Genomic DNA, 20,585 nt, shown 5'->3' with positions numbered 1-20,585 from the left:
TTTAAATCATAAATGACATAAAACCGTATTCCTAGAAATCTTCCTGCCTCTCACTAATGCCTCGCAACATTCCCATATTTCCCTGAATGCTATATTGCCTCGGTACTGTTTTTGAGTGATATGATAATAACAGAGCGTTATCCCTGATTGTAATTCATTTTGCTTGCATATCATTCTTGTTGTGTTTGAATGGGTACAAAGAATACTAATCACTGCACTGTATGTCTTTAATCTCTATCATAAAGAATTTTTGTTTGCATATGCAGGATTTTCAATAATATTTGCATAAAGAGTAAGTCAGACACTTTGATTACTAGTCATCTTTTCACAATTTATAAGATTTTACACTTGAGGATACGTTTTTTTTTTTTCCTTCAATTATTTGTTTTACTCTGTCAGGTTAGGTATCCTCTCATTTGTATGACCGTCTTACAGGATGTATCAATAATAGCTAATATTCAAGAAGGCAAAATAGTGAGAAAACCTTAATCAGAAAGTGCCAATGCCAATTAATAAACTTGAAATTTGAGAATACACTTAAAACAATTCTTAATCCAGAGAGGTAAAATACTCCTTTAACTATAATATCCTTTTCTTCTGCATTCCCAAAGATCCAGTGTTTAACACATGATACAAAAAACCTTTCAAATTTTGTTTAACAAAGAGCTGGAACAAAATTTAAAAACACAATCAAAAAGAAGCTACAAAACAAAGATTATGTTTTCAGAAAAAATTCGATGGAGCAACAAGGGTTTGTATTTGTCCCTCCATTCTTTAACTCTCCCACAATTAATCTTATCCTGAAATATGTGAAAATCTGAAATCACTTCTTGCCTATGAACAATGTCATGAAGCCTCTGGGTTCCAAGGAACAGGCTCAACCTGATCAATGTGGTGGAATTTTATTAGAGTTCTCAACTATGGTTATCAGTCTGTACCGCAATGCTAACTTTTGAGTATATCTTCTAGAAATCCACCTGCTACATGATTTTTCTCCTGGATCACACTAAGTCTCTGAAGATCGTATCCTAGGCCTCTTCCCATCTCCTTCAATTTAGCCAGTGAATTTCTATAACCATTAATACTCTCCTTTCTTCATTTTGATGACTATATTTTAATCAAGTTTTCTACTTGTTGACTATGCTATTTAAACATATTACAAACCAATTTTTAGTATAGTAGGATATAGGTTTTAATAAGATACAGTGGAATTAAATGAACAAATAAGTAACTCAACCTACTAACACAGAATCTCTAAAATGTATCACTGGTTTTTTTTCATAATAATTTAAAAAATTGGATTCACTTTTCCATCCATTTTGTTGAGTCTCCCATATATGTGTAGACATATTTCTGGTTTCTGGAAGCACTGGTGGTTTCACCACTTATTTAACATTGCAAGAAATCATCATCACAGCAGTCATACTCTGAAGTCCCAAAGCTAATATTTACCTGTGAGACATTTTACATTACCTCATAAGCATGAGAAATTTAATAAAGTTATTATCCCCATTTTGCACATTAACAAAGAATTAATAAAGTTAAATAACTTGCAAAGGTAAGATACCTGGCAAGCCAAGAACCTTGGAAGCCCAATCAGATTCTGAATCTCATGCATTTCACAGTCATTTATTTCCTCAATTAAGGTACTATTCAGGTCCACCTTATATGGAATAGAATGAGAATAATAACATGCATATATTTTCTTATTTGATCCTGTTAACTCTGTGAAACAGGCAGGGGAAATATATGTAGCTTCTTTCTGTGTATCAGGAAATTTATATTTAGAAATATAAAATGAATGACACAGGATTACAAATTTAGTTTATGGTAGAATTTAGACCAGAACCCAGGTCCCCTGAGATGAAATTCAGTGTTTTTCATAGTTATTCCGTGACTCATCACTGTTTCAGTGTGTAGTGTCTGACTAGGTTCACATTTTCAAAGCAGTTTTAAATAGCTGATACCTCTGTTTTCTCAAGTAATAAACCAAAAAAAGAAAAAAAAGAAAAAGAAAAAAATGAAGATAAGCTTTAAAAATTATCCATACATTAAAGACACAGAAAACTTCATTGTATTGATAAAATGGCATGCACACACATTATTTATGACTTTTTGTGATTTTAACATTTTCTTCTTCAAATTTAGAGTTCAAAAAATGTCTAGAAAGAGGAGACTTTCCTATAGTGTTATATGTAAAATTTGCACTGAGATATTATAGACATGAAATGGGTTTCCTCTGAAAAATATTGAAATGTTTCAGAGACAGAGCATTTATTTTGCTTCTATTCAAATACTCTCACACAAGGAGACACTTACTTTCCAGAGACTTATTCTAAAGCTATCCCTAATAGATGGAAGCCACTACTTGGTTTGAAACTCAGCAGGCATTCTTTCAAAAGACTTTATTTTGGACTAATGTCTTTGGTAAGGATATGAGATACTCAAAGTATAGAGAACTAAAAGAAAAAATACATCTCCCCACTGCTTTGAGAGCAAATTATCTTTTGAGGCGGACATTCAATTTAAGATTGATGATAGTTTTGCGTTTGCTTTTCTATTTAGTTCTCTTGAAATATGCCATTATTGGTATGTTTGTAATGCTGTATAGTTTAAACCAGTTTTGTAAATTTTTCTTTATGATTACCATAGAATGCATTATTATAATACAGAATATGCCACTCCTGTTAAATGTGGGGGAAAAGAATTGAGGTGGTTTCTCTAAATTCTAGGACAATTATTTTTTCTAAATATATTTAAAAATGACAAAACCAACGCTAGGAGATATATTTTGCTATTTAGATACCTTTTGAAATTTCTAAAATTGTTAAGCTTCAGGTGTTCTTAAATCATAAATAAGGTGATTATATAGTTTGTCTAAAGCAGAACAGTTTTGAGGATGAGAGGAGCACTTTTAGTAATCGTATGAAGGTAGACAAACAGGAGTATGTTCACCTCAATTGTAAGGAGCATTGACATTTCTTTCTGTTTGCTTCCCAAAAGTAATTGCCTGTCCTCAAGTCATTGTGTGCTTATTTGTAAAGACCCATAATATCATCTGGGACCAGTTCTGTTTGACTTTCTCTTTCATTTTCTTTTTTGAGATGAAATTATATAATTCTCATATGGCAAATAGGGAGAAATAATTAAGCTTAATTTTGAACCAGTAAGTTTTGAAATATTTTCTATGGGCATTAAAGGACTTGGCTTGCAGTGAACTTGCCTGCTATTAGTTGGGTTGAAAGGAATGAAAAATGCTTATTATTCTTTCATATGGTGGCTACCAGGAATATTATATTGCAATAGCCTGTAATTACCCACACCTTTCCCTTTTATTTAGCAAGAAGAGAAATATAGAAAATAAAAAACACTCCCAGCAAGATCAAGTCCATTAGCTTCTCTCTCTTTCGTAAGCACTAGGAAGTGTGTAAGAATGAAAATCCCATTTAAAAACAAGTGCATTTTTCTAAACATGATATATCAACTATATTGAAGTGTGACCTTCTGTCAGGTCTTCTTAATGGGAAGGAATAATATCTTTTCATATTCTATTTCTGAGGGAAAAACACACACACAATTGAGCAAAAATGCACACAAATCTCTTAACCTATGCCCTATATATTATATCTGTCACAACTGTCTCTCAGTGCAGAGGATTCCTGCATTCAACAAAGCATATCTTGAGCACCTGCTGTGTGCCAGAAGTACAAGCTCGCAGTTGAAAGGGAAATGCAGACTATATATTAATAACCAACCAAAAAGCAATCACCAAGTTGTGAATACTTTGCGTAAGACAGTAGAAACGAATGGGTGGCACTGACTTAAAATATGATTAGGATAAAGACACGGGGTAAAAAGTCAGAATGAGAGGCCGGGGGTCAGTGTGAACCGAGGTCTTGAACCAGCAAAAGCTTGGAGACCAATAAGGTAATCACTCTTGCACACTCTTGCATTATGATATATGATGTCTCAAGATAAAGATGCCAAAATAATTGTCTGTTTTCACTTATAAGAAAGATTTTCCCTCCCAAGATCCAAGGCAATTATACAAGAGAATCTGAAATATGTGGTATCTAGAAATACTGACAGCACTCTGCTCTTACTCCTAAATGATTGTAATGTGTTTTTCCTTTTTCGTGATGTTCCACACAACCTGTAAAGATTAAATGCTGGGCAGAGGATTTAACTGCTGTTCTCAGGAAAGGAAAAGGCCTTGGTGAGGGATGTAGAACAGCAAGGTAGCACCCCTTTTACTGTGATTGTATTTACTTCTTGACACTGATTCAGAATGGTTGAATTTACGTAACAATTTGCGGAGATGTTAGGTGCATCGATGCAATGTAAGATACTGCTTGAACTAACAAAACACCTATCCCTTAAGAAGGTTTATTGTTTAGAATTCTCCAATAAAGACATCACAATTGAGGATGGGGATATTTGTATGTTCACAGTAACATCATCTAATAGCTACCTTTAAGCTACATAATTTGAAACTATTATTTTTATTTTTTTTAATTAGCCATTATTTCATTTAAGACAGAAATCTTAGGGAGCAGGCTTAAGCTGCCTGTAGATTCTAATTCTGTCATGACTATTTGGAGTGTCAGTAGTCCAGGATTCCCCAAGCTCTATAACAATGAGGGTCATAGGGACAATGAGTGGGCTTGTTGAAGATGCTGCTATGGACAGATTTGTGTCCCCCAAAATTCATATGCTGCAGCCCTAGCCCTGGTGTGATGATGCTTTTTGGAAGTGGGGCCTTTGGGGGATAATTATGGTTTCATGAAGTCATGAGGGTGAATGAAGCCCAGGTCCGATGGGATTGGTGCCCTTAGAAGAAGAGACTCCAGTGGGCTTTCTCTCATTCTCTCTCTCAGCCATGTGAGAACACAGAGAGAATGCAGCCATCTACCAACCAAAAAGAGAGCCTCACCAGAAGGCAATCCTGCTGACACCTTGATCTCGGACTTACAGCTGCCAGAACTGTGAGAAAGTAGATTTCTATCGTTTAAAGTATTTTTGTTTGGGCAGACTGAGACAAATGCCTTGACTTTTAAGACATATTTCCAAAGCTGTCTGAGTAGGTGGTAGGACATGTGCTTCTTTAAGCATGGTCTTTGGACAGCTTGCATAAAAAACACCTGGGAAGCCTGTTAAAATTCAGATTCCTGGGCCAAAATAGACCTACTGAACCCGAATCGCTGGAGATAGGGTCCCAGAGCTGACACAGCAGGGTCTTCTCATTTTCCTGGTAAGCTAGACTGTAAGCAGCACAAAGGCAAAGACAATTTCTGTCTCGTTCAATACTGGGCTGGCAGCACCTAGCAGGAGGTTATATGCTAGATGCCTCACAGGCGACTTGCTGAAGTGGGAACAAAGGTCCCATTTAAATTTTATAGATTATGACAAGAATGCAGGCAAAACAAATGTATTCTCAGGAGACAAGCAGGCAAAAGATTCTAGGAGCCCATTTAAACCAAAAAAGAGGATTGATTTGACATAGGGTAAAAATCCAGTAAAGTCATCAAAGGCAAATTTTTGCGACTGTTAGTTTGTGTTACATAATCCGCCTACTGCTGTAGATTGGAAGTAAATGAGTCACACGTGTTTGAATTTATTTTCTTTTATTTTTTTGAGACTGGGTCTCACTCTTGTGCCTAGGCTGGAGAGCAGTGGCATGATCTCAGCTCACTGCAGCCTCAACCTCCTTGGACTCAAGTGATCCTCCCACCTCAGACTCCCTAGTAGCTGGGACTACAGGCACATGCCACCATGCTGACCAGGTTGGTCTCAAACTCTTGGGTTTAAGCAATGTGCCAGCCTCAGCCTCCTAGAGTGCTGGGACTACAGTCATCAGCAATAGTGCCTGGCCTGAATTGATTTTCAGTACCTATGTTAGACACAGCATTTCACAAAGCTCTGAGTACCTCCAGTAGAGAGTACTTCTAGATCTACTATGTATTTTTCATCAATACATGTAGTCATACCATTAGTGCAGTGGACAAGCATTATACTGAGAATAAAAAATACTAGACTTTGTGCTCACTTTAGCAGCACATACACTAAAATTTGAATGATACAGAGAAGATTAGCATGGCTCCTGTGCAAATTTGTGAAGCGTCCCATATTTTTAAGGAACCTAAAAATCTTGAGAAAAGGTTAGACAAATTGTTAACTGGAATAACCAGTATAGGGAAGAACATAAATGACCTGATGAAGCTGAAAAACATAGCACGAGAACTTTGTGAAGCATACACAAGCTTCAGTAGCCGATTTGATCAAGTGGAGGAAAGGATATCAGTGATTTAAGATCAAATTAATGAAATAAAGCAAGAAGACAAGATTAGAGAAAAAAAAAGTGAAAAGAAATGAACAAAGCCTCCAAGAAATATAGGACTATGTAAAAAGTTCAAATCTATGTTTGATTGGTGTACCTGAAAGTGACAAGGAGAATGGAACCAGGTTGGAAAACTCTCTGAAGTATATTATCCAGGAGGACTTCCCCAACCTAGCAAGGCAGGCCAACATTCAATTCAAGAAATACAGAGAACACCACAAAGATATTCCTCGAGAAGAACAACCCCAAGACACATAATTGTCAGATTCCCCAAGGTTGAAATGAAGGAAAAAATGTTAAGGGCAGCCAGAGAGAAAGGTCGGGTTACCCACAAAGGTAAGCCCATCAGACTAAGAGTGGGTCTCTCAACAGAAACCCTACAAGCCAGAAGAGAGTGGGGGCCAATGTTCAAGAATCTTAAAGAAAAGAATTTTCAACCCAGAATATCATATCCAGCCAAACTATGCCTCATAAGTGAAGGAGAAATAAAATTATTCACAGACAAGCAAATACTGAGAGATTTTGTCACCACCAGGCCTGCCTTGCAAGAGCTCCTGACGGAAGCACTAAACATGGAAAGGAACATCTAGTAGCAGCCACTGCAAAAACATGCAAAATTGTAAAGACTATCGATGCTATGAAGAAACTGCATCAACTAATAGGCAAGATAATCAGCTGGCATCATAATGACAGGATGAAATTCATACATAACAATATTAACCTTAAATGTAAACAGGTTAGTGCCCCAATTAAAAGACAGACTGGCAAATTGGATAGAGTCAAGACCCATCGGTGTGCTGTATGCAGGAGAATTAATTTATTCAATTCTTGAATTGAATATTGGCCTGCCTTGCTAGGTTGGGGAAGTTCTCCTGGATAATACACTTAAGAGTGTTTTCCAACTTGGTTCCATCTCACGTGCAAAGACACATGTAGACTCAAAATAAAGGGATGGAGGAAGATCTACCAAGCAAATGGAAAGCAAAAAAAGCAGGGGCTGCAATCCTAGTCTCTGATAAAACAGACTTTAAGCCAACAAAGATCAAAAGAGACAAAGAAGGGCATTACATAATGGTAAAGGGATCAATTCAACAAGAAGAGCTAACTATCCTAAATATATATGCATTCAATACAGGAGCACCCAGATTCATAAAGCAAGTTCTTAGAGAACTACAAAGAGACTTAGACTCTCACACAATAATAGTAAGAGACTTTAATGCCCCACTGTCAATATTAGATCAACAAGACAGAAAATTAACAAGGATATCCAGGACTTGAACTCAGCTCTGGACCAAGCAGACCTAATAGACATCTACAGAACTCTCCACCTCAAATTAACAGAATATACATTCTTCTCAGCACCACATCACACTTATTCTAAAATTGACCACATAATTGGAATAAAACACTCTTCAGAAAATGTAAAAGAAGAGAAATTACAACCGACTGTCTCTCAGACCACAGTGCAGCCAAATTAGCACTCAGAATTAAGAAACTCACTCAAAACCTCACAACTACATAGTAACTGAACAACCTGCTCCTGAATGACTACTGGGTAAATAACAAAATTAAGGCAGAAATAAAGATGTTCTTTGAAACCAACGAGAACAAAGACACAACAAACTAGAACCTCTGGGACACATTTAAAGCAATGTTTAGAGGGAAATTGATAGCATTAAATACCCACAAGAGAAAGCAGGAAAGATCTAAAACAGACACAATAATATCACAACTAAAAGAACCAGAGAAGTAAGCAAGAGCAAACAAATTCAAATGCTAGCAGAAGAAAAGAAATAACTAAGATCAGAGCAGAACTGAAGGAGATAGAGACACAAAAAACCTTCAAAAAATCAATGAATCCAGGAGCTGGTTTTTTGAAAAGACCAACAAAATAGACTGCTAGGCAGACTAATAAGAAAAGAGAGGAGAATCAAATAGATGCAATAAAAAATGATAAAGGGTGTATCACCGCTGATCCCACAGAAATACAAACTACCATCAGAGAATACTATAAACACCTCTACACAAATAAACTAGAAAATCTAGAAGAAATGGATAACTTCCTGGACACATACAACCTCCCAAGACTAAACCAGGAAGAAGTCAAATCTATTAATAGACCAATAACAGGTTCTGAAATTGAGGCAATAATTAATAGCCTACCAACCAAAAAATGTCCAGGACAAGACGGATTCACAGCCAAATTCTAGCAGAGGTACAAAGAGGAGCTGGTACCATTCCTTTTGAAACTATTCCAATCAATAGAAAAAAAAAAAAGAGAGAATCCTCTCTAACTCATGTTATGAGGGCAGCATCATCTTTATACCAAAATCTGGCAGATACACAACAAAAACAGAAAATTTTAGGCCAATATCCCTGATGAATATTGATGCAAAAATCTTCAATAAAATACTGGCAAATCCAGCAGCACATCAAAAAGCACAATCAGGTCAGCTTCATCCCTGGGATGCAAGGCTGGTTCAACATATGCAAATCAGTAAACATAATCCATCAGATAAACAGAACCAATAACAAAAATCACATGATTATCTTAATAGATGCAGAAAAGGCCTTTGACAAAATTCAACAGCTTTTCATGCTAAAAACTCTCAATAAATTAGGCATTGATGGAATGTATCTCAAAATAATAAATGCTATTTATGACAAACCCACAATCAATATCATACTGAATGGAAACTGGAAGCATTCACTTTGAAAACTGGCACAAGACAAGCATGCCCTCTGTTACCACTCCTATTCAACATAGTGTTGGAAGTTCTAGCCAGGGCAATCAGGCAAGAGAAAGAAAGGGTATTCAATTAGGAAAAGAGGAAGTCAAATTGTCTCTGTTTGCAGATGATATTATTGTACCTTTAGAAAACCCCTTCATCTCAGCCCCGAATCTCCTTAAGCTGATAAGCAACTTCAGCAAGGTCTCAGGATACAAAATCAATGTGCAAAAATCACAAGCATTCCTATACACCAATAACAGACAGAGAGCCAAATCATGAGTGAACTCCCATTCACAATTGCTAAAAAGAGAATAAAATACCAAGGAATACCACTTAAAAGGGATGTGAAGGACCTCTTCAAGAAGAACTACAAACCACTGCTCAATGAAATAAAAGAGGACACAAACAAATGGAAGAACATTCCATGCTCATGGATAGGAAGAATCAATAATGTGAAAATGGCCATACTGCCCAAAGTAATTTAGAGGTTCAATGCTATCCTTATCAAGCTACCACTGACTTTCTTCACAGAATTGGAAAAAATACTTTACATTTCATGTGGAACCAAAAATGAGCCTACATAGCCAAGACAATCCTAAACAAAAAGAACAAAGCTGGAGGCATCACACTACCTGACCTCAAACTATACTACAAGGCTACAGTAACCAAAACAGCATATTACTGGTACTAAAGCAGATATACAGACCAATGGAACAGAACAGAAGCCTCAGAAATAGCACCACACGTCTACAACCATCTGATCTTTGACAAACATGACAAAAACAACCAATGGGGAAAGGATTCCCTATTTAATAAATGGTGCTGAGAAAACTGGCTAGTCATATGCAGAAAGCTGAAACTGAATCCCTTCCTTAAACCTTATACAAAAATTAACTCAAGGTGAATTTAAGACTTAAATGTAAGACCTAAACCCATAAACCTAGGCAATACCATTCAGAACATAGGCATGGGCGAATAGTTCATGACTAAAACACAAAAAGCAATGGCAACAAAATCCAAAATAGACAAATGGGATATAATTAAACTAAAGAGCTTCTGCACTGCAAAAGAAACTGTCATCAGAGTGAGCACACAACATACAGAATGGGAGAAAATTTTTGCAATCTATCCATTTAACAAAGAGCTAATATCCAAAATCTATAAAGAACTTAAACCAATTTACAAGAAAAAACAACCCCATCAAAAAGTGGGCAAAGGATATGAACAGACACTTCTCAAAAGAAGACATTTATGCATTTGTTATGCATAACAAACTTATTAAAAAATGCTCATCATCACTGGTCATTAGAGAAATGCAAATCAAAACCACAGTGAGATACTGTCTCATGCCAGTTAGAATGGTGATCATTAAAAAGTCAGGAAACAACAGATTCTGGAGAGGATGTGGACAAATAGGAACACTTTTACACTGTTGGTGGGAGTTTAAATTAGTTGAACCATTGTGGAAGGCAGTGTGGCAACTCCTAAAGGATCTAAAACTAGTAATATCATTTGACCCAGCCATCCCATTACTGGGTATATACCCAAAGGATTATAAATCATTCCGCTATAAAGACACATGCACACGAATGTTTATTGCAACACTGTTTACAATAGCAAAGTCTTGGAACCAACCGAAATGCCCATCAATTATAGACTGGATAAAGAAAATGTGACACATATACACAATGGAATACTATGCAGCCATAAAAAAGGATGAGTTCATGTCATTTGCAGGGACATGGATGAATTTGGAAACCATCATTCTCAGCACAGTAACACAAGAAGAGAAAAACAAACACTGCATGTTCTCACTCATAAGTGGCAGTTGAACAATGAGAACACATGGACACAGGGAGGAGAACATCACACACTGGGGCCTGTCCTGGGGTCAGGACTGGGTGAGGGATAGCATTAGAAGAAATATCTAATGTAAGTGATGAGTTTATGGGTGCAGCAAACCACCATGGCACATACATACCTATGTAACAAACCTGCACGTTATGCACATGTACCCCAGAACTTAAAGTATAATAATAATAATAATAATATAATAATAAATTATAGACTTTGGCACAAGCCACATGTTCAAGAATAAATTCATTAAAATTCCTTAAATCTCAATTGTCTGGGGTTGGATTTGATTTTGATGGTCTCTACATGCTGTAAAATTCTGTGACTCTGTGATTACACCATTAGAATCTTTTTCCCAAATACTGATTGTTTAGCCTGGAAGCTACAGAAGATTTCAAAAGACCTTCTGAATTAAAACAGAGCAAGGGATTGCCCCCTTCCCCTTATAAGACCTTGTAAGGCCTCGTAAGTCTCTGAAGGGAAATAAAAGTTTATAGTAATTGTGCTTAGATGGCTTCTGCATTCACAAGTTCCATATCTGCTGATTCAGACAACCATGGATCAAAAATATTTGCAGGAAAAAAAAATAACAATATGGCAATAGGAATAATACAAACAAAAATTACAATTTAACAACCATTTACACAGCACTTACACTGTATTAGGCATTATAAGTAATGTAGACCTGAGGATGTTCGTAGATTATGTGCATATACTAAGCAATTTTATCTAAGACCCTTGATTTGTGGTATCCAGGGGGTCCTGGAGTCAATGTCCCTCAAATACACAGGGATGACTGTGAATGTGTAGAATTTTTTTTTCTTTCATCTGCATACACTCTGATAGGGCCAAACAAGTGGCAGAAGGCAAAAGTTATGTGGAGGTGATTAAATATTTTCCAGATGAATACTGTCATGCTAATATAAAGTCTTGCATCCCATGGCAATCCTTTCTGAAACAATTAGCTAAATATAGCTACATGTTGCCTATATTGATTAACAAACTGAAAAAAGACTGTATTGTATACAGTTTACCAAGAAGGGGTATTTTTGTTTGTGTTCATTTGTTGGATTTTTTTATGGGAAAAGATAGGTGTGGTGGAGGAGATAATCAAGTCTGGAGAAACTAGGACATGTTTGTGGGGAGTAATAATGAAATGAAATACAAATATGTACAAATTCTAGGTTGCTACCAAAACTCTGATCTGCATCCTGATTTCTGGAAGAGAAAATAATAGGACCAGCATCAGTCATTGTGTATCTCAGCTACTTTTAACAATTCTTAAACTGTCCCATCACTTGCATATGGTTGTATCTGGCAAATAAATACAACTGATCAGGTCACAGTTCACTGGGAAAATGAACAAACATTCCAACCACCAGCTCTATTACTTCATTACCATGCCTTTCCCACTTCTGCTTGTTCTCTGGGTCCAAAGTAAAATTGTGAGCACCCATTGCTTTCAGGAGCAAAAAAGGGATGTAGTCTATCACGGAGCAAGGATGGTCTACCATAAGTCAAAGTGTGGAAACCAAGGCCTCTTTGTCTGCTAAGGAGGCAAGGAACAGGCAGGGAATCCAGGGAACCTCTGGTGTTCTCAGAAAGCCTCCAAGTAGATTGGGATAAAATGTCATTTCCAGATTACTTGCAGCAGGAAATGGTGGTAAGATTAATTTTGTTTGGAGAAAATTGTACAGAATAAGAACTCATTTGTTTACTTTAGAGGTATATTGCCATTTGATTGTATTTAGTACAAACATTGACTGTTAGCAAACAATTTATAGATCCGATCTATTACTATAACAGTAGGAGAGCTTTAAATGGCCTACTGAAAGCCATTACTAAATGAAATACTTTGCATATTAGCAGCAAATCTGCACCCTTTCTATTCTTGAGGAGAGACTCTTACACACAGGGTATGTTAACTTAGGGCAGTGAATTACTGCATGCAAACAGGGAGCATTTATAAGCAAAGAGTTTTCAAAGCAATGCTGCAAATCCAGCCAGCCTTCCCAAGGAACCTACCTGACCAGACTCTTGACAATGTGTCTCCTAGAGTCAGGATGAAGTTCATCCTTTCTTCATTGACTCCCTTGAGACAACTGTACAAGGAGGCTTTGGTCTCCACCCTTTATAGCAACTTGCTCCATGATTCACAGCCTTTACAGCTCTCCAGCCCAAACACACACACACACACACACACACACACACACACACACACCCACACCCACTCTTACCTGAATTCAAATAGAGTTCTCCCATTAAAATTCACATACCTTTAAAACAGGTAGTTCTTTAAGCTATTCTAAGTCATTGATCCTTGGAGAAATAATTCAGGATATAAATCTACTCTTCAGAAATTTTCTTTTCTCTATATTAGTATTGTTTTGCCACTTACTACCTTAGGATATTTCTTTGACAATCTTGGAATTCTATTATTTTTAATCAGAGTTGTTGTATGATTTACATATAATAAAATTCACCAAAGTTAAAGGGTACAATTCAATGAGTTTGGGCAAGTACACTTAATCAAGTAAACATACCAGAAACATGATGTGGAATATTTCCATCACCCCAAAAGATTCCCTTTGCCCCTTCAGAGTTAATCTCCTATACCTACCCCACCTTTAGCCATTTGAAAATATATCTGCTTTCTTTCACTATACTTTTACTTTCTAAAGTGTCTTTTAGATAGAGTCATTGACTGTGTAATAACTTTTGTCTGACTTCTTTCTCAGCATAATGCTTTTAAGAGGCATCTACTTCATTGCTGCGTAGCATCAGTAACTTATTTCTTTTTGTTGCTGACTAGTATTCCATTATATCAACCTATCACTGTTTACTTATCTGTTCACCAGTTGGTGTGCTCTTGGGTTATTTCCACTTAGGCTATAAAGCTACTTTGAACATTAGAGTACAAGTCTTTGTATAAACATATGTTTCATTTTTCTTGAGTCAATATCTAAGAGTGGGATTGCTAGGTTAAGGAAAATGTCTGTATAGCTCTATAAGAAAGTAGCAAAAATGTTTACCAAACTGATAATACAATTTTGCATTCCTACTAGGAACATAAAATGTTTCTAATTGCTCTACAATTCTTGATGTAGTCAGATTTTTAATTTTAGGCATTCTAATTGGTATGTGGTGGTTCCTCATTATAGTTTTAATTTGCATTTTCCTAATGGCTGGTAACAAACAATACAGGAGTTAAGAAGAAATTACTTAGGCAGATACTGAGGAGGGTACAGAAGTCCTTGGTAAGGTTTTCCTTTTAATGAAAAGCAGCCTCAAATCATTTTCTTTTCTAGCAAAGAGTGGCCTGTAAAATCAAGCTGCAGACATAGATGCCGGCAGTTGCACCAATCACGTTAGAAATGACCTCATCTCCCCTTCTCTTTATCAGCCATGTGTACAATAAGGTGGTGCAGGTCAATGGGAAAGTTCATTTGCATAATAAGATTAGGGTGGGGAAGCCAGCCTTCCCCATGCACTATGTAAATGTCATACCTGCCTGAACCAATCTGTGAGCCTTATGTAAATCAGACACTGCTTTCTCAAACCTGACTATAAAATCCAGCGCATCTGCTGCCTGCCAGTCTTTTCCGCTGGGAGACCCCTCTCTCTATATAGAGAGAGCTGTTTCTCTTTCTCTTCTCTTCTGCCTCTTACACCTCCCCTCCTAAACTCCTCTTGTGTATCTGTGTCCTAAATTTTCCTGGCATGAGATGACGAACCCCAGTGTATATACACCAGACAGTATAACCACTTCATACTGGGGGCTTGTCAAGGATACCCAGGTACAACATTCATTGAAAGAGTCAGTAGAGAAGCAGACTCCATCTCTGTCTTTTCATTTCAGGGCTCTCGGCCTCCATTTTAGAACCAAATCAAACCAAATAGTGGGCCCCCTTCAGCCATTTAATAATGATTAGCATGGACACCAGCCTTACAAGACTTGGGGGACAGGCTTACTGGGGAGAATATGGAGAATCCCCCAGCACCCATGGGTTGCTGGGCATGTTGGCTATGTTTGAACCAGCTTCCTTTCACAGAGGACTTAGCTGTCACATGGGGCTGGAAGACGTTTTGGAGCAACTGAGGATTTCTGGCTGGGCCTATCCCCTGGTGTTACCCAAAGGCTTCTGGACTGACCCAGCCTTTAACCATCCAATGGGATGTTGGCAACAGGATCTTCAACTTTTCTATTGTAATTTCCTCCTTTCCTGTACATGGCCACCATATCTCTTATCTTCTGTGTGTATGCAATGTGTGGAAAGTTTTATAGTTCAGGAAAGTATTCTTGTTTGGCAAGTTCAGGTAATGTCATGGTAACTGGGGATATAACCCAACGGAAAGTGTTTTTATGATTTTCTAGAAACAGGGATCCCCCTCACACACACACATAGTGAGCGTCACTCTCTGCTCTTGGTGTGGAGAGCACATAGCATTTCCAGGTCTCTCACTGCCCTTGGTATGTAGAGCACGTGGCATGTCAAGGTCACTCTGCCCTTAGTCTGGAGAGCACATGGCATTTCAAGGTCAACAATGCCACCTAATGGAATGGGGACCTTCTCAGTGAGGTACATTGTCTGTCCTTTACCAAAACACTCTAGATTCTGAATTCTCACTTTTTGTGCCCCTCTAGTAGAACTCAAGCTTTATACTGCTTCTGTGAACAAGAAAACTCTACCTAAAATGGCCTCCAGAACCAAATTTTAGTCTTGATATTGTCCCATCAGCAGAAAAACAGTCATTTGGTCCCTATATTTTTAAGGTACCTATTCTGCCTCCAATTTAAATAGTACTTAATTAGTAAAGGGATTTTAAGTTTAGAAGTTAACCAGAACCATTCTCTAAGGGTAGACACTTTAGCACAGGCCATAATAGCAGGGTATAGAGTTCAAACCAGCACACTTCCTCCATTAAGGAGGGAATTGCAACTGTCACATAGTCTCTCCTAAGACACATATTTTGGGGAGCCAGATAAGTCACACAAGTCTAGGAAGTCAAAAGGAAATCACAGGAAATTACAGGCAGAAGACTAGAACCACATGAGTGAGTGTGACTAATCCTAATCACTTAGCTTCTCTGGTTCCATGGCTGGAGGTCATGCCTGCAACCATGGATGGCACACTCAACAAGGTGCCATGACCCAGGAACCGCGGAGGGAAAACAGCAGGGGGGACGCCCCCATTGTCTTCCTGTCCACCCTGGGTCACAACAAAAGGAAGGAGACTAAAGGAATGCCTATTTCTTTCTTCTCTTTCTAGATAGGTAACAGATCATCTTTAGCTTGCAGCCCTCTGGAGTGTATCCTGAAGCTCAGGGACTCCTTTGACCCTAAGAATTTAAAGAAAAAGTGGCTCATTTTCTTTTGCACAAGGGCATGGCCTTCTTACTAGACCTTTTGCAGGCATTACAAAATCAACCCATCTCTTTTAGTAGTCATATCAGGCAGGTCTATGGACAATGATTCTCCAAAGTTAGAGAAGCAACATCCAGTTAGAGAGCCCCTTTTTCAGGGCTCCCTCAAGTTCCCTTCTCATTACAGAACCTTAGACAAATAAAGGGAGATTTAGAGCGATTTTCTAATGACCCTGATAGGTATATAACAGGTTTCTAAAATTTACCTCAGGTGTTTGACCTCTCATGAAGGGATGTTAGACTGCTCCTAAGCCAAACCCTAACTGCGGCTGAAAAACAGGCAGCTCTGCAGGCAGTAGAGAATTTTGGAGATGAGCAACATGTCTCCTATTTCCCAATAGGAAGAGAGGTTGTACTTCTTGACAACCCTAATTGGAACCCCTAGACTTTTCTATGGCATTTTTCCTTCTTTCACAGTTTAAAATGGCTCTTTTATAATGTTCTTCCAACCTGGGAAAAGTTAATTTACCCAAACCTTAAAATGCTTGGCTTAGAGTTGAGTTAGGGGGAAGGGAACCCAGAAGCCTGACATGCCAGCAAAAAGGTAAAAAAAAAATTTAATAGTCAAGCTTTTGGCTTCTCTCTCCCTGCGCAAACCAGTAAAAGGGATGATAAGGATTATTGTTTATATTCTTAAGTTTTAATTAATGAAAGAGGATTTGTGAGGATGGTCTTAAGCTGTAGCCAATCTGGTGTACTTTGTGTGTCTTTCCATATGATTCTCTGAAAAGAAAGGGTACCTTAGGTTAGGATACAGGTATAGGACCCCATAAGCCTGTTGTTCAAGCCAGCTCAACAAAATGGTCAGTTAACAAGGTTGGCTACAGGCCTCCATCTTGATTCATGTCCTTGGGAACGTGCTCTGTAACCACGTGGTAATACTTTGTTTTAATCTCCACCATTTTACAATGGTGGATGTATTCTTGTGCTAAGTCAGTTCCTGGGTGGAGGCCATAAAATCAGATAAGCCAGTTTATCAATCTGGGTGGTGCCAGCTGAACCATCAAGGGCAGAGTTTAAGAAATATCTTAAGCCCTGATCTTGAGAGCTTTAGAGAAGGGTCAAAATCTTGTAGCATCCAGGTGCATGACTCCTAAGCCATGGTTTCTAATCTTATGGCTAGTTTCTTGGTCTTGTCCCTAGGAAAGAGGGAAGCATATCTTCATATCTTAGGAAGGGACTACGATCATCTTTTTTTTTTTTTAGACTATAAACTGTAAACCAGGCTCCTCCCAAAGTTGGTTTAGCCTATGCCCAGGGATAGACAAGGTCAGCTTGGGGGCTGGAAACAAAATGGAGTTGGTTGGGTCAGATCTCTTTCATTGTCTCAGTCACAATTTTGCAATAACGGTTTCAAAACCTGCTTATCACTCCTTTGAAAATACGTTTTTTAGGGCCTAATAAGCAGGCAGAGCTGAAGGCAAAGACAGATCCCCAAAATTAAGGGTGCTATTTTATACTGGATGTTGGATCCCCAAAAGGAGAGAGATACCATGGGAGAAGACATACATTCTCCCATGTACATTCACAGTTAAGTCATAACCTAATTAAGGCTTGTTGGTTTCACCTGTGAAATTACTTCTTGTAAAGTTCAAAAGCTGAAAATCTGAACTGCTTGGCATGGCTAAAGTTGAGTAAAAAGGGATTTAAAAGGATTTTCTTAAAGAGTTCTCAGCTTTGGCCTGGCGTGGTGACTCATGCCTGTAATAGCAGCACTTTGGGAGGCCAAGGGACGTCGATCACCTGAGGTCAGGAGTTCGAGATCAGCCTGACCAACATGGTGAAACCCTGTCTCTACTAATAATACAAACATTTGCTGGATGTGGTGGCACATACCTGTAATCCCAGCTACTCAGGAGGGCTGAGGCAGGAGAATCGCTTGAATCCGGGAGGCAGAGGTTGCAGTGAGTTTAGATCATGCCACTACACTCCAGCCTGGGCAGCAAGAGTGAAATTCCATTTCAAAAAAAAAAAAAGGAAGTTGTCAGCTTAATTAAAAGTACATATTCAAGTTATGGGCATATTTAAATGGCCTTTATATTTTTCTCTTCTTGGATCTTGTTTTTCTGAAAAAATGTTTTTTTCTGAAAACAATTTTTTTTTTCTTTTCAGCTGACTGAATTATTTTCCTCCATTTTTTTTCTCTCTTTCTACTCTTAATGCACACAAGAGAGGCCCTAAGATAACTTCTGGTAGCCTGGGACTCCTTGGGGAAAAAAACCTCTGTTTTCCTCATGAAACCTCAGGAATTAAAAGCAGATGGTTCCCTCTCAAAATCAAAGGCTCTGTTCTGTTTTGCATTGTGTTATCTGACAGTTTTGAGTTTGGGGGTATCAAATTACCTCACATAATGAGAGAGTTTTGTAGTGTAATAACTAGGTAGGAAATATATTTTAAGTGATGGCTAATAGTAGTTATGGAGGAATGCTTACCTCTGCACATTTGAATCAGAGAAGATTGTTGTTGGTCACCTAAAAGATATGGAAATATCTCCACCCCTAACTAAGAGATGAGACTCCCATGGAGAATGGCCTGCGTACAAAATAAGACAATTGGCTTTCGGATGCCTTGCAATGAAATGCATGGTAGAAGCACTGCACTGTCTTCTCGCATAGTATCTCTCTCCTTTTGGGGATCCAAGATCCAATATAAAATGGCACCCTTAATTTTGGGGATCTATCTTTGCCTTCAGTTCTGCTTGCTTATTAGGCCCTAAAAATGCATGCTATCCTGGCCTTGTTGCTCCAAGGTCTCCACCCTGAAGCCAGTAATCCAGTTGAGAAACTGGCAAATAAAATATCTTACAAGTGCTGAATCTTCTGTCTGTTTGTGTCACTATGTATGTGTTGTGTGTAATGTCTATAAAGAGATCGAATTGATTGGCTTAAGGAAAAATAAGTGCTTAAATATTGTTTAGTTCACATGACTTTAATTTTTAAGAAATAAAAATAGCCTTAAGTAAAGTGTAAGTGTTGTCAAAATGCAAATAGGTTGTTGAAATCATAAAACTTAGACACTAGGTTTGCTAAATGTTCCAAGTTTTTATACTCCCTGCTTTACAGATAGGTAAGGCTTGGATGCTGGAAAGAGACCTTATCTACACTTCTGTCTGAGTCCTAGGCTCCACACCTGGTACATAATTAAAATTGCTTACTAACCAGGTTTTTCACCAAAAGTGAAAGTTGCTAAGAGTTAAGATTCTATCACGTATTTGAGATCATTAAAGTTTTATATACAAGTTATATAAAAACAGTAAAATGTATTTTTTAGTAAAAGATCATAAGAAAGCATGGAAATGTAAATTTTGCCAAGGGATGAGGAATTCTGTTAAATTTGGTAAGATAAAGCTAGAGGTTTAAGCAAGCTATAGTAAGATTGTAAAAATTAATCTTGCAAAAAATGTGTAAACATTAAATTCAAAACGGTATTATATGGTCTTTTCATAAATTGAGCATTGAAATAAAAGCACAGCAAGGTTGTCTTCAGATGCTAATCTGCCCTTTAGCAAAAGGTGTTATAAAGGATTTTTAAAGATTTCACCTCATGGTCAAATTGGTTAAGATTAGATGGAATTTTCTATGAGGTTTCATCAAAATATGGTTTAGCATTAATAAACTAATGCAAGGGTAAAATTTGACTTTGAATAACATTTTCATGTAATAGTAAAGGCTAGTGAAAGGTTTTTGCCTTTTGAGTCATCATTTTGGCAAAATAAATAATTTATGGCAACCTGGAATTCTATTTTATAACATCAAGTGTTTTAACCCTCTAACATTTAACAGGCCTCCCAAAATCAAACTTTAAGTTTTAAAATTGCCTTTCCTGATGCGTGGCTTTCTGGATGGTTCAGAGGGCCCAGACACATCCAGAGAAGAGGTAAATAAGATTATTTGATATGTTTAGTCACATGGTATTGCCAAAATGATGTCCAATCTTCATTAAGTTATATTTTGGTGAATAATACTAATATATGTTCCAAAATTGCATGGGATTTCTAAAATTGTAATGTCTCAGTAGATACTGTCAATCATAATTAAGGTTAAAGTTATTGTAAACCACAGAGATAACTAAACTTCTTTGTCAGTCAGGTTTTTAACTGTAACTACCCTGGAAATTTTGTCATTCACAGACAATTGTTGTCTTGCTTTGTTCCTTCTTAAAAGATAGATTATAATCAAGTTATAAGACTTTAACAGGTGTTTTCAAGTGCAGGTTTCTAATAGTTTTGAAGATTGTAG

The 20,585-nt window shown here is 37.5% G+C and overlaps 1 pseudogene; it reads left to right on the top strand.

The window, feature by feature from the left end:
- Window positions 1–6,038: 6,038 nt before the first annotated feature.
- LOC116275508 lies at window positions 6,039–6,132 on the top strand (annotated as a pseudogene).
- Window positions 6,133–20,585: the final 14,453 nt, after the last annotated feature.

This window comes from Papio anubis, chromosome 6 (genome assembly GCF_008728515.1).
Source record: "Papio anubis isolate 15944 chromosome 6, Panubis1.0, whole genome shotgun sequence".
Lineage (NCBI taxonomy): Eukaryota > Metazoa > Chordata > Mammalia > Primates > Cercopithecidae > Papio > Papio anubis.
Note: the sequence above shows the minus strand (reverse complement) of the source record. Positions and strands in the feature narration are given on the sequence as shown.